Here is a 14,259-nt window from a genome sequence, read left to right as displayed (position 1 = left end):
ATTGTAAGGGTCGTGACCCTAGTTTTGACTCAAATGTATTAGATGGTCATGTGAGACTAGTAGACTTCCGTTGTTTTAAATGATATTTCGATTGTATGGATTTAAAGAAAAGTTTTAAATTTTTCACTATTTCATATATCTTATATTATCAATGCTATGAGGCTTGTATGAGTCTCTTCGAAGTCTTGTACGTCATGTTACGTCCGGGGTGTAGGCTCGGGTCGTGGCAAACATGGTATCAGAGCACAAGTTTTTCAGATAATTTTTAAGATTGATGTGTCACAAGACACGTCGAGTAGACTTTTGTTCATAAGTGTGAATCGCGACACATTTATGAATGAGAGGCTATAAGATGTTAGGAAACTTCACTTCTTTCATTATTCTTTAGTCGTGCCTTAGAGTTTTAACTCTATGAATGTCCTTTTTCTAACCCTTCTCTTGTGGTTATAGGATATGAATACAAGAAGGGCGAACACAAGAAGGATGGAATAGGAGAATTTCAATGAAGGAGTTCCTCCCCAAGGTCCATAAGTTCCTCAAGGTAACGAAGTTCCTATTGATCCTCCGGCTATGACAAAAGAAGAAGTTAGGTTGGCTCTTTTGTTGATGGATCAAGCCGTAACTACTCAAGCCCAAGGTATGACAGCCAAAGCTAATAAGAGTGTTGAGACTCATGTGAACCCTATTGTGAGCACTATGGCTTCTAGATTAAGGGATTTTGTGAGGATGAATCCTCTGCTGTTTTTTGGTTCGAAGGTGGAAGAGGATCCCCAAGAGTTTTTGGATGAGGTGTCTAAGGTAGTTAATGTTATTGGGGTGACTTATATATTAAAAGCAGAACTAGGCGCTTATTGATTGAATAACATTATCAAAGGCAATTCATCCAATACTAAGCGTCAATGATCGTAAGTTAGTAATATAACCAAACTGAATGAGTTGGGGTCGAATCCCACAGGGACTGGTACATGTTTGAGAATCAAGAGCAAAGTACTAATATGTTCTAGGCAATCATAGGTAAACACATTTACAAATAAAAATGTATTTAAAATTTAAGAGTGACATAAGTGTCAAATAACAGGGGGGTTTTGATTGCAATTATCAAGTACAAAGCAGTGTATAACACAAATTAACAAGTAATTAGACGGGTTCTTGGAATGTGATTGGATTATATGCTAATATAGATATGTGGGTGATTATAAGTATTAGTAAATAGCTCTAAATCAATGAACAAGCTAGAATTTATTGGGGATAAACTTTCTCTCGAACAATTTACCCCTAATCAAGTTGGTTTCTTTCGAACACCAACAAACAACAATTAAAAATAGCCTACGATTTAGTCTATTCTGTCTCTCGAGATGAATGTGTGGAAAAGGGTTTAGGATTCACTCTCTCGAGTTGAACCCATGACATCCTAATACCCACATACCATGAAATTAGTAATTTTGGTTTTAAAACCTCTCTCTCGAGCAAGCAAAAAACACGACGGTAGAGTTGCATTTGCAATTACAACCCTTTAAATTGAACCACAATTACTGATTGAAATCACTTTTAAACAGAAAATACACTAACAATTAACAATACCCACAAGCTAAATCAACCCATAATCACATCCCAAGAATTGGGGTTTTAGCTAGACATCATAAAAAAATACAAATCGTTACCAAATTGTGTTTCCATCAACTGGGTAAGATTAATTTCATCTTTACAAAGGTCCAAGTTGAAGAATCTCAAAGACCCACTTCCAATTTCTCAAAAATGTAAAACTTCAATTCTTCAAAGCTAAGGAAAAGTTTAGTCTCAAAACTCTCAGTTCAAACTCAAAAATTACTCTAATGAATTTTCAGAATAAAATTTGATACTAAACATAATGTTTGAAAATGTATTTATACTCGCCAAAAATATGTTGCGAAGGGACATTCGGCGAGGTAGGTTGGAATCGCCAATCAACTCAGCGATCTGCCCTTTCTCTCGCCGACTTGATTTTCTCCTTCAGGGATTGGCACACTGGAACTTTAGGTGAGGTAATAGCCACTCGACGTTTTGCCTAATGGATTAGGCGATCAACATGCCTTGTTTTGTTTGTTTATTCAGTTGCCTTGTTCCTTTTTGCTCGTTAGTATCCATGCTTTGTTCCTCAATCCAAATACCTGGAACAAGGATTTTACATCAGTTATTGGCACAAAATAAGCATTTGAGGACACTAAATCTATCCAAATAAAGAACTAAATAAGTCCAAATCATGAACTCACCATCTTCAGGATCATAGCCTGAGTAATCTTGGCGGATTGGGAGGAGGTGGAAGCACCTGGAGCTTGTGAAGAAGTGGTAGAAGCAGATTTACCTGAAGGCCTGGAGGCCGGTGTAGGAAAAGATGCCTCTACAGGTATCGAATCACTGTCCACATCCGGGGATGTATCCATCGGAGTTGCTCTCCTCCTGTCGGCCTTCTGTCATGTGTACTCGGTCTCAATACGTTGGATGTTAGTGGAGGAAGAAGGAGTAACCTCAATATCTCTCGTAACATCCCTAGGCAATCCAGCACGCCGACACAACTCCGTGATCAAGACTGCCTCTGCTTAGCCCTCATGTCCATCTATTGCTAAATAATAATCCCCATGTATATACTCTTGCTAGAAATAATCGACCCAAGGCAGACCGCCTTAGGATGACGAAAAACATACTCATTTTTGGAAGACATAATAGAGTTGTTGATGAATCCTAACCAATAACGTGCAGCTACACTCAAGTCCCTCTTCTCGATCGGGACTCCTGCCGCTATCTACCTCAAGGTGGTGTCTAAGTTGAGGGGCGCCAACCAACCCTTGAGCTCATCCAATGATGTTGTAGTGGTAGCCAGGTTGGGGTAGTCAAAGTCATACCCCTGTCAAGTATGGTATTAATGTACTCGCTAGTGCACCCGACTTCCTTTCCCCAAACCATAACCGACTTAACCGGTCTGAACTCGCTAGCTTTCTTCTTGCTCTTCGAGACAAAGTCAACATACACTGTACAGAACTCACGGACCCATGAAGGAATATAGGGACCTCGGGGCCTGGTGAACTGCTTAAACCGATGGAAGTGGAGGATGTCCCTCACCCCGGAGTATTTGCCCTCAATGCCCTCTGTAGATAACAACTTCTCCTCAAGGATAGTTTGCAATCCATAAACTTTTAGTCTATTGAAAAGCCTGGGAGGAGGGACTACTGGAGCCATAGAAGGTGTCGGAGCTGGTGCTGAATCTGCTGGGGTGGAAGCTGAAGGGACTCTAGCTGAATAAGGGTGAGATCTATGATGGATCTCAGCCCGCCGGGACTGTAAAGGCTGGTCGTCCTCAGGCTCAAATAAAGAAGCCCGAGAGTCAGTAGCCACTCTTTCAGATGTGGGCCTCTTGCCTTTGCTCTAACCTCCCGTTAAAGGCTCTGTTCTTCCCTATTTAGAAGGATTTAATCCACATTCATTGATTGTGATAACCCATGCTCTTTTTCGGGGCGGCATATCGATGTTTGTCTTTGCCATGTCTACAAAAACATCAAAACGAGTTAGAAACATTTCAAGTAAAAGTACAGAAAAATGTTGCAGACAGACTCGCCAACAGCATTCGGCGAACATGGCTTAGCCCGCCGAAAGTTACAGTGCAATTAAGGGTCAGGATTGCAGACAAAGGGCGATCAAGGAGAACCTTCGGTGAGTCAGAGAGTGCACTCGGCGAACTCAGGCTTCTCACCAAAAGTTACATAACACTTTTCAAGCTTAGCATGAAAATAATGGCGATCTAGGGAATGTCGACGAACCGTCGAGTGGTTCAGCGAGCTCGACCCAACTCGCCAAATGACCCAACGTGCCTACTTTCAACCCATCTTCTCAAATTCAACCCCGCAGCCCCCAAGAACAAAATCAAAACATGCACTTCCACAGTTAAACTTGGACCCATTACACCCATGACCCCGGGATACTCAGACTTCACCCGGTTTGGCCAAATTTGGCCATTTGACGACGTTAGCCCTTAAGAATTACGTCAACCGCTCTATCATTGGGAAAATTAAGTCATTGGGCACTAATGCAGGTTACTTAGACTTCACCCGACTAGACCCAACAACATGTAAAAACAACCCTAAAATTTTAATCAAATACAAACACAACAAATTTGGGAATTTGAACAATAAAGCATTATAGGCACAATATTCAAATTAACAAAGGCACAAATATACACAATTATGATCAGAGATGTCCAACACACATCACTAAGATAAAAATCATTTTCAAACAAGTACAAACCACTAAAAATGAATTGGGAGTTCAAAAAACCAACCTTAGATGCCGAATAAATACTTTGAAATGCTAGGCGGCAAAGAAATCAACTCCTAACACAAATTCGACAACTAAACTGCGGGCAATATAGAAAATATTGTGCGGGTGTGAGTTTGGGAAGTTCAAAAGTGAGGGGAAGTGAAAGAGTTTGAGAGTTTAAACCTTTGACTTTTTAACAACCGTCTAGTTCTCGCCCATTCGGCGACATTAGTCTTGCTCACCGACCCACTCGGCGACACGCCGAGTGGGTACTTACCTCGCCGAGTTTTACAGGACGTCCAGTTAATGTGAGGGTCCAAACGACGAACTAGGTCATGATCGCCAACCTGTTCGATGATTCGCTAATCAGCTCCTGGGCTCGCCGAGTTTTACAGACTCCAATTTTAAAACGTCTTGAGTCCAACCCTGGCTCGCCGACTGGACATTTAGCTCGCCAAGTTACACTTTTCAAACACTTCCCCATTTTGACCTGTACAATCAACACACCATTATTTCAAACGTAAAAAGAAAGAAAATAAAAACTTGGGTTGCCTCCCAAGCAGCGCCTTAGTTAACGTTGCGGCACGACGCAAATCCACACTCAAACCTTATTTTTGTGGTTTGCCATAGTATCACTAGGAAACCGCCATTGCTGTCTCGGGTTTAAATGACATGAGATATGACTCATTTGGGTCTCCAACTGTTTGATCGCAACGGAATGAGAGGTAAAAGTCTGGCTAAGGGTCGACACATCTTCTTTCATTTCTTTCAAAATCATGTCTAACCCCTCAACTTTGTTGAGGATACGAGAAATCATATCCTCAGACCGTCCACCTTCCGAATCCTTTAGCTTTTGACGCTCGTGGGGAGACACATACCTATCTTTCTTCCCATCCTTCCATTTGGGATTTTGATTCCTCCATTCTCGATCACGATCCTTCCAACCTTCAACCATTTTCCAACCTTGGTTACCACCCTACCTCGGGTAGTTTGAACAATAGCCACCACATTGGTTGACTAGGAATTTCACCTCTTCGTTGTACAAAGCCTCAAACTTGACCTCATCAGGATTAACATACCCGACACCCATGGCATTGACACTTCAAACACCAGCTCCAATGACATTTTTGGACAAAATGTCAAGTTATGTCATGATCTTGACCATGTTCTGGTCGCTCTCTTGGTCTTACTCCATCTGCTCCTTGGTCAATTTAAACGTGAGAGGGGAGACTTGATCTTCGCGGGTGTACCAAACCCGATTGATTGTAGTCATGCCATGTAAGAGCTGTGATGCTATCACATAAGGTTGTTGCATCAAACCTCCAGGAGTATGTTGGTCAGCAACACCTTTATTTACCGAATCAAGACTTCAGTAAAAATACTGCAGCAACACGGTGTTAGGCAAGCCATGAGTTGGGCATTGGAGCACCAACTTTTTGAATCGTAGCTAAGTTTCATGAATTGGTTCTCCCTCCTGATGCTTGAAGCTCTGAATGTTATCCTGAAGAGTGATCATCTTCGAAGGAGGGAAAAATTAAACTTGAAATGCGGTGACCAACTCCTCTCACGAAGTGATTGATTCACGTGGCAATTCAGCCAACCACTTACATGTTTCTCCTATAAAAGAGAACGGGAACAACCTCAACCAGACTGACTCTTAGGATATGTTCTTGAAGGAGAGCTTGTGAGCCAAACCACCGAACATCCCCTTCAATTGCAAGAGCTGCAACATAGTACTTTTAATATGGAGCACCGCGTTCCCTTCTGTCGGAGGTAAGCGAATGGTACCAATTCCACTCATAAGATGGAGGTCATTAGCATTAGGCTCATTGACATCATTGAGGTTTCCGATGTCATCTTAGTGGCCTACTTGGCTACCATTGCTTTTGTTCACACTCATACTTCGTGTTTCAAAACACAAAAAAACAAAACAAAACAAAAATTATGTAAGATCAACTATGACTAACAAGAACAAAACTCAACCTAACTAAAAATTCTCAACTAACACCATTCCCCGACAGTGGCGTCATTTTGATTGAATAATGCTATTAAAGACACTTCATCCAATACTAAGTGTCAACGTTCGTTATTTAGTAATATAACCCAACTAAATGAGTTGGGGTTGAATCCCACAAGGAGTGGTACATGTTTGAGAATCAAGAGCACAGTACAAATATGTTCTAGTCAATCATAGGTAAAGACATTTACGAATAAAAGCTTACTTCAAATTTCCGAGTGACACAATTGTCAAATAACATGGGGTTTTTATTGCATTATTAACTACGATAGCAGTAAATAACACAAATTAACAAGTAATGAGATGGGTTCTTGGGATGTGATTGGATTATAGGCTAATATAGATTGGTGGGTGATTGTAACTATTAGTAAATAACTCTAAATCAGTGAATAAGATAGACTTTAGCGGGGATAAACTTTCTCTCAAACAATTTACCCCGAATCAAATTGGTTTCTCTCGAACACCAACAAGCAACAATTAAGAACAACTTACACTTTAGTCCATTCACTCTCTCGAGCTGAATGTGTGGAAAAGGGTTTAGGATTCCCTCTCTCAAGCTGAACCCATGACAACCCAATACCCACAAACCATCAAATCAGTAATTTTGGTTTTAAAACCTCTCTCTCGAGCAAGTCAAAAACATGAAGGTAAAGTTGCATTTGCAACTACAACCCTTTAAATTGAACCATAATTACTGATTAAAATCACTTTTAAACAACAATTACACTAACAATTAACTATACCCACAAGCTAAATCAACCCATAATCATATAATTACTCCCCAAGAATTGGTGTTTTAGTTAGACATCATAAAAAGATAGAAATCATTACCAAATTATGTTTCCATCAACAGGGTAAGATTAATTTCGTCTTTACAAAGGTCTAAGTTGAAGAGTCTCAAAGACCCACTTCCAATTTCTCAAAAATAGAAAACTTCAATTCTTCAAAGCTAAGGAAAAGTTTAGTCTCAAAATCGTTAGTTAAAACTCAAATATTACTCTAATGAATGTTAAGAATAAAATTTGATACTAAACATAATGTTTGAAAATGTATATGTTGGAACCAAAAATATGCTGCGAAGGGCCATTCGGGGCAGTAAGTCAGGATAGCCGATCAACTCGGTGATCCACTCTTTGGTCAGTTGCATCGCCTTTTTACTTTGGCCTTCAGCATCCTCAAGTTCTGTAACTTTGGGCAATCCAATACTGCATAACAGAAAAGTTCGATGAGTCACTGACTGCTCCTTTCTCTCACCGACTTGATTTTCTTCTTCACGACTTACACTAGAACTTTAGGCAAGGTAATAGCCACTCGGTGATTCGCCCAATGGATTAGGCGATCAACATGCCTTATTTTCTTTGTTCTTTTAGCTACCTTGCTCATTTTTGCTCGTTAGTGTCCATGCTTTGTTTCTCAATCCAAATACCTGGAAAAAGGATTTTCCATCAGTTATTGGCACAAAATAAGCATTTGAGGACACTAAATCAATTCAAATAAAGCCCTAAATGAGTCCAAATCATGGACTCATCACTTATCAATTAAAGGATGTTGCCCAAGTTTGGTTCACTCAATGGAAGAGTAATAGGCCGGTAGAAGCGGGGCCTATAGACTGGGAGGTGTTTAAGAAAGCATTCCTTGATAGGTTCTTTTCCCGTGAGATGAAGGAAGCTAAGGTGGAGGAGTTTATCAATCTTAGGCATGGTAACATGAATGTTCAAGAGTATTCTTTGACATTTACCCTTTTGTCTAGATATGCTCCATCTTTGGTGTCTAACCCAAGGGATGAGATGAGTAGATATGTGACGGGTGTTTCTGACCTAATTGAGGAAAAATGTTGTACGAAAATGCTCCATGAAGACATGAACATCTCTAGGCTTATGATATATGCTCAATCGATTGAGGAGTCCAAACTTAAAAGGAAGAATATGGAGATTAAGAGAGTTAGATCCGATGAGCAAGGTCAACCAACGTTCAAAAATAGAGCTCCAAACTAAGATTCTTCAAGAACTCCTAGGGTTAACCAAGAGAAGGGTGGTGGACCTCCATTTTCTAAACCTACTTGCCACAATTATGGAAAGAAGCATCATGGGAAGTGCCTAGCCGGTACAAATGGGTGTTATGGTTGTGGAAACAGTGATCATCAAGTGAAAAATTGCCCTACTCTCACGGCCAAAGGGAGGGAGGCCAAGCAAGCTTCTTTTAATGGCCTGGATCCTAATGCGTCATAGAATAGTTATTTCTATGCACTTTGTACTAGAGATGACAATGGAGCCCTTCTGAATGAAGGCACTTGTATGTTGATTGTTCCTTAAAGTTGTAAATGTTTTATTGAGGTCCCTATGCTATTTTGATGTTAGTCTTAGTATGGGTTTACTCCCAAGGGGAAGATGGTACGTTTGGATAGTAAGGTTGTTGAGATATCCGATATCCTTATCTCTTTCTTCTATGGTGAAAAAGGAGGTAAATCAAGAAATTGGAGAAATTCCCGCCTTTTTTGTAAGATCTTGTTGAAAAAGATGGAACCCCTTCATATAAAAAAAGAAGAGAAGAAGAAAGAGAAATGTAAAAGATTGAAAGAGAAAAATATTGTTGAAATAAAGTGTATGAAATGGGATATCCATTAAGTTGTGCTTAAAAGAATAGGGTGTGGATTTTGAGAATCGAAAAGTGTTGTAGACAAGGTGAAAAAAATGAAATACAGGCCATGCTTCATGAAGGTAGAAATCACTAAGACTAAATGATCATACCGTTACCCTCAATCCCATTACAAGCCTTGAAAGGCCTTTGTGATCTTCAATGAGCTTATTATCATGTTGATTGGAAAATACGAGCAAGCATATGGAGTAAGATCATGCATGTAATTGTTTTTGAGAGGGTGAGAGTTGTTTCTAATTCTGAGTTTTTAAAGTTGATAAGCTCTGTGTCAGCATGGAATTGTTCTATTGTGTGAGGGCATTCAGATGCTTTTGTTGAGCTAGAACTTGCATTTGAAGCAAGCATTGTGAGCCTGGGTCCATTTGATGATGGTTAGTCACACTTTGAAACTTAGAGTGCACAATTGAACGTTGCATGTGTAGTTTAAACCTCTAGTATGCATGTATGTTGCCTCTTGAGTAGCACTATTTGTAGACATCCTTGTTGAACTGATTGATCTTGAGCTTTATTTGAGGAAAAGCAAAAGTTTGAGTTGGGGGTGTTGATGAGTCTTAGATTTTGACTCATTTAGGTCTTGTTTTCATAGTTTTAAACTCCTCAAATGCCTAATTTATGCTCTAAACTGATGTTAAAGTGTTAATTTTCAGTAATAAACGCTAAGGAGCAAGGAAAGGATATTACCGGGCAAAAAAGAAGCAAAAAAAAAGCTGAAGAAGTTGAAGAGAGGCAATCCTGGTGATCACCAAGAGCCCTCGGCGAACCATCAAGTGGATCTTTAGCTCGCCTAAAGTTTTAGCATGCCAGCCCTGGGGAAAAACCTACTTGGTGATGAAAATGGACAGTCGGCGGACCGCCGAGCAGATCGACGACCTCAATCCTGACCACGTAAAGTCACAGAACGCTGAAGATAAAAACCCATGGCAAACTAGTGATGGAATAGAGCAAAGGGAGTGTCGCCGACTTGGTCAGCGAAGCTCAACTAACTTTGCCTAACTATCCTGAAAGACAAAATTTGGGATACTATAAATTGAAATTTGAAAAGTAGAAAAATCATGAATTTTTTTAATCAAATCTTTGAGGAATCTGGTTTTTCCAAAGTTTTCCATTGTAGAACCTTGTTGAAGGAGTTTTCAAGTAGATTTCGAGTAGGGTTTTTTATTTTGAGCATTTTGGATCACTGTAAAAACATGGATTACAATACCCAGATTATGGAGAACATAATTGGTATTGATTTCTTTATTTTTATGATGTTTTGCTAAAACCCAATTCTTGGGGTGTGATCATGTTATTATTTGCTTTAATTAGCTTATGGGTATTGTTGTTTAATGATTTAATTGTTGTTTTGAAGTGGGTTTAATTGATAGTAGAGTATTAACTCATGAATTGTCGTTGCAAATACAATTTTAGCTTAGTGTTTTGGGCTTGCTCAAGAGAGAGGTTCTAAAACCAAGGTTATTGATTGATCATTGTAGTGTGTGGGTTGTTGTGGCTTCAGCATGAGAGAGTGAATCTTAACTCGTTCCTACCTATCTAGCTCGAGAGAGTAGATAAATTAAGGTTTTGGGTTGTTTATAGTGTTAAGCTTGTTGAGGTTCAAGAGAATTCTCTTGAATTATAATAGTTGTTCGAAAGAAAACTATTGCATCTATAACCTAGCCTACCCACTGAGATTTAGAAATTTATTAATAAATTTCAATTACCCATATAGTTAAATTAGACTATAATCAATCACATCCCCAAGAATTCTCCTTCTATTTGTATACTCCGTTGTTTCTGTGATTATCGTAGTTGTTAATTGACACTTTTAAATCCTCTGTCTAACATTCGTTGTCAAACCTTTAACTTACTTTGTTTGATTTCGACAATGTCTACTTTATAACTGATTAGAATCGCAACTTTTAATTCTTAATTGAATTTCATACTGTACCGCTCCCTGTGGGTTCAACCCCAACTCTTCGTTGGGTTTGATACAAGAGAAAAATCTCTTACACATAGTATTGGATGAGGTGTAGTTTGAGCATTTATCACCCATCACAAAAAGAAAATAAAATATATCTTGCATCAAATAATCATGCTTAATTTGAAATCAATCAATTAATAGTAAACCCACTTTGGATTTAACTTCATTTATTCAAATTCAACTCTCAAAATGTAAAACCCCAAGAACTAGAAAAGTGTTATTTCAAAAGTAAAGTCTTCTCTCCTTTCAACTTTGTAATCCCACTCTCTAATCTCACTCCTCAAACTTTTTAAACTTTTTTGGCCCAAAATCCACTTAATAACAAACTCGACAACATTAGTCGGGCTTTGCTCCTTATCTCGCCTTGTGATGCTCTAGGCTTTAGGTGTTTGAATCTCAGTTAGCGGACTTGATAGATTCAGCCTTTCATTTTCAGGGAATCACCGAATACCACCTTCGTGTGCCTTTTGAGCATTAATTTTTTCTCTTGCACACTATCACTTGGGCGATATGCAGTAGAACCGTCGTTCAAAATCGGTGCATCACCTTCTCTACTAGAGTTTGCAAACCTTCTTTGATAAACACAAGTGTTATGCACTGTCAATTTGAGTGAGGTCGTGCTCAGATGGTGATCTGCCCTTCATGATAGGCAATCAACAATATTCACTTTGCACTTCTTTTTATATTTTTGGTCATTATTTCAAACTTCAGTCCTTGCCTGGTCGTCTTATCTTCATAGCTGCAAATAATCAATGTTTGATTAGAAAACGACAAATTTTGGCATTAAGGACACTAATTATTGAGCTAAATGGACCTTAAATAAGTACAATATTTTCACTCATTATTAGAGGTCATGCTCGTGGTGTAGCACTGGATAGTGGTCATGTCGTAGAGAGACACCAGCCAGAAGTAGAGCTATAGAGGTGTCACGACCCAGGGGTACCCCCCTAAATGTAACAAGGCACATAGAACCCTTAAAGGCACTATGTAGGCCACTTAGCATATCATAACATAAGAATAGAACAATAAAGAGTAAAAACACATTTCAAGTCCAAAATTTTCATAAAGGAAAGCAGAAGTCTAGACTTGTCTCAATATAGCCATCTATTACAATACTTCAATGAAATGGGGTCGCATACCATACAACATTGTCCAAATATGAAATACAAGAAATGACACTACTAAGTGAAAACATTGGTCCTCGAATCATGAGACCTCACCAACAAGCTCGAAGAAATGAGCAAATCCAAGCTTTAGCAACAATGAAGACTACCTTGAAAACGGGACCTTACACTTGGGAAAAATGTAGGAAAAATATGGGTTAGTACAAAAATGCACTAAGTATGATAGCCATGCATAAAATTTTTGAAAAGATGCTAAAAGGGATATTTCCTTTGAATGCATGTAATTTGCTAAGTTAAACCATCATTTTGAAGATTGTGGAAAAAGCATGAGTCATAAGCATAAGAAGCATCATCATAAGACATAGGCTATACACATAAGAGATACCAACATAGTCGTAGGCATAATCAATTCATCTAGCTTAGCATAACAAAAGGGAAACACTTCATAAGTCACCTCAAGGCAAGCTTGTGCAATGCATGGATGAGACCCCATAATCCCACCCATGCTAAGCAATTCACTTTAGGCCCTCATTCATAATTATCATACTTTGGTCTCATATTTAGATTATTTCTCATAGACAAGGGAACATTCACCTTTAGTCACACATGTGTTGGAGGGGCCTTCCAGGCTACAATCCAATCTAAGCATACATCATAAGCATATTCATTACATATATCATCATAACATAAGAAGAACATATCATAGCTACCTTTAAAGCATACTTGTGCAATACATGAATAAAACCCCATAAATCTCACCCATGTTAGGTAAAGCTTCTTGAGTAACCATATTTCATAATTCATATTCTTTTTGTGAGAATTAGACTTAACCGACACAGACCATGTGGACTTAACATGGAATTCGGTGTTACCCACACCGAAAATGGTTGTCCTACTTGCCTAAGCTAGAACTATTATCTTAGCTTTAGATGGATTCAATAGCCAAGTAACCTATGGGGGCACGTAGTTTATGCAATAAGGAGATTGCTACTAGATAACCGGCCTCAACTCACGTCAGGGCCTCCATCTCAAGAGATTGTTCCTAGAAACCCGGCCTCAACTCAAATGAGGGCTTCCATCTCATATCAATATCCACTCGGTGCTAAGCATTAATTCCCACGAAGTACTTATTAATTCATAACTTGATTCATGTCTTAAGGAAGGATTTCCTTAACAATCAATCCAAAAGAATTCCTTAGGATAGCTCTTAGATCATGCGTGAGAATAACCTTTCACCGTCCATGTGTACATTTAACATTAGATTCAATTAGGTGAGAAGGCCTTTCAATCTAGAATCTTCATTATGTGAGAAAACCTTTCACATCATGTTCATTATGTGTTCATGAGAATAGTCTTTCAATCAACACAACAACATTATCAAAATCATGGACACTTCACTCTCAAAGTGTTCTTAAAGCATATACATAAATCCCAAAATGATACATAATTATCATACTTTACCCTTCAAGGATCAAAGATCATATTCAATCAACACATCTATAATTCACTACATTAGACATGGATAATAACATAATTCAAGTAAACCAACTACTACCAGATAATTTCATAACATTCTTCTATAATCAATAAACCAACATTACAAGATCATAATTGTGGAAAATAGGGATCTCAACGGTTCTTGGGGATTTCAACAATGTAGTCAATATGCATTTTACTCTCAAAAGCAAACTAAAGAATATTCAGTAATTGATTTCATGAATTCAATAAGCAACTCATGCTCAATGCACAACAACATGAGGAACATCAATTATAAAAACTCATTTTCTTTGTAATCATAAATTTCTCAAGAACATGCATAACAAAAGGAAATCATGGAAAAACTCACATAATACACATGAATTCCAAAACAAGAAAACTCAAGAGGAACTATTTGTTTCAAGCTAGAGTAGGAGTAGAAGGAAAGAAATGAGAATAATGGGACATCTCATTGGCCTTCGACCTCCCAAGTAATTACTTAAGTACCACTTCTTTCAAGTCAATCCCAAATGATGTAACCAAAAAATCATAATAACCATACCTTGTTCTAGAAGCCCTCTTTGGAATATCATCCTCTTTCACCCTCAAGTAAGGCATAGAAATACTATGGTTGAGAACCAGTCTTTTCTTCGGACAGGCTTGACTTCGCTTTTCCTCTCACTATAACCTGTCATCAAGCCTCCTACCCCATATTTTTCAGTCAATTTGGAATAGACTCA

The sequence above is a fragment of the Solanum verrucosum genome, unplaced genomic scaffold (genome assembly GCF_900185275.1).
Source record: "Solanum verrucosum unplaced genomic scaffold, falcon-dt-bn FXZP01000136.1, whole genome shotgun sequence".
NCBI classification, from domain to species: Eukaryota; Viridiplantae; Streptophyta; class Magnoliopsida; order Solanales; family Solanaceae; genus Solanum; species Solanum verrucosum.
This window is presented reverse-complemented; position numbering follows the sequence as displayed.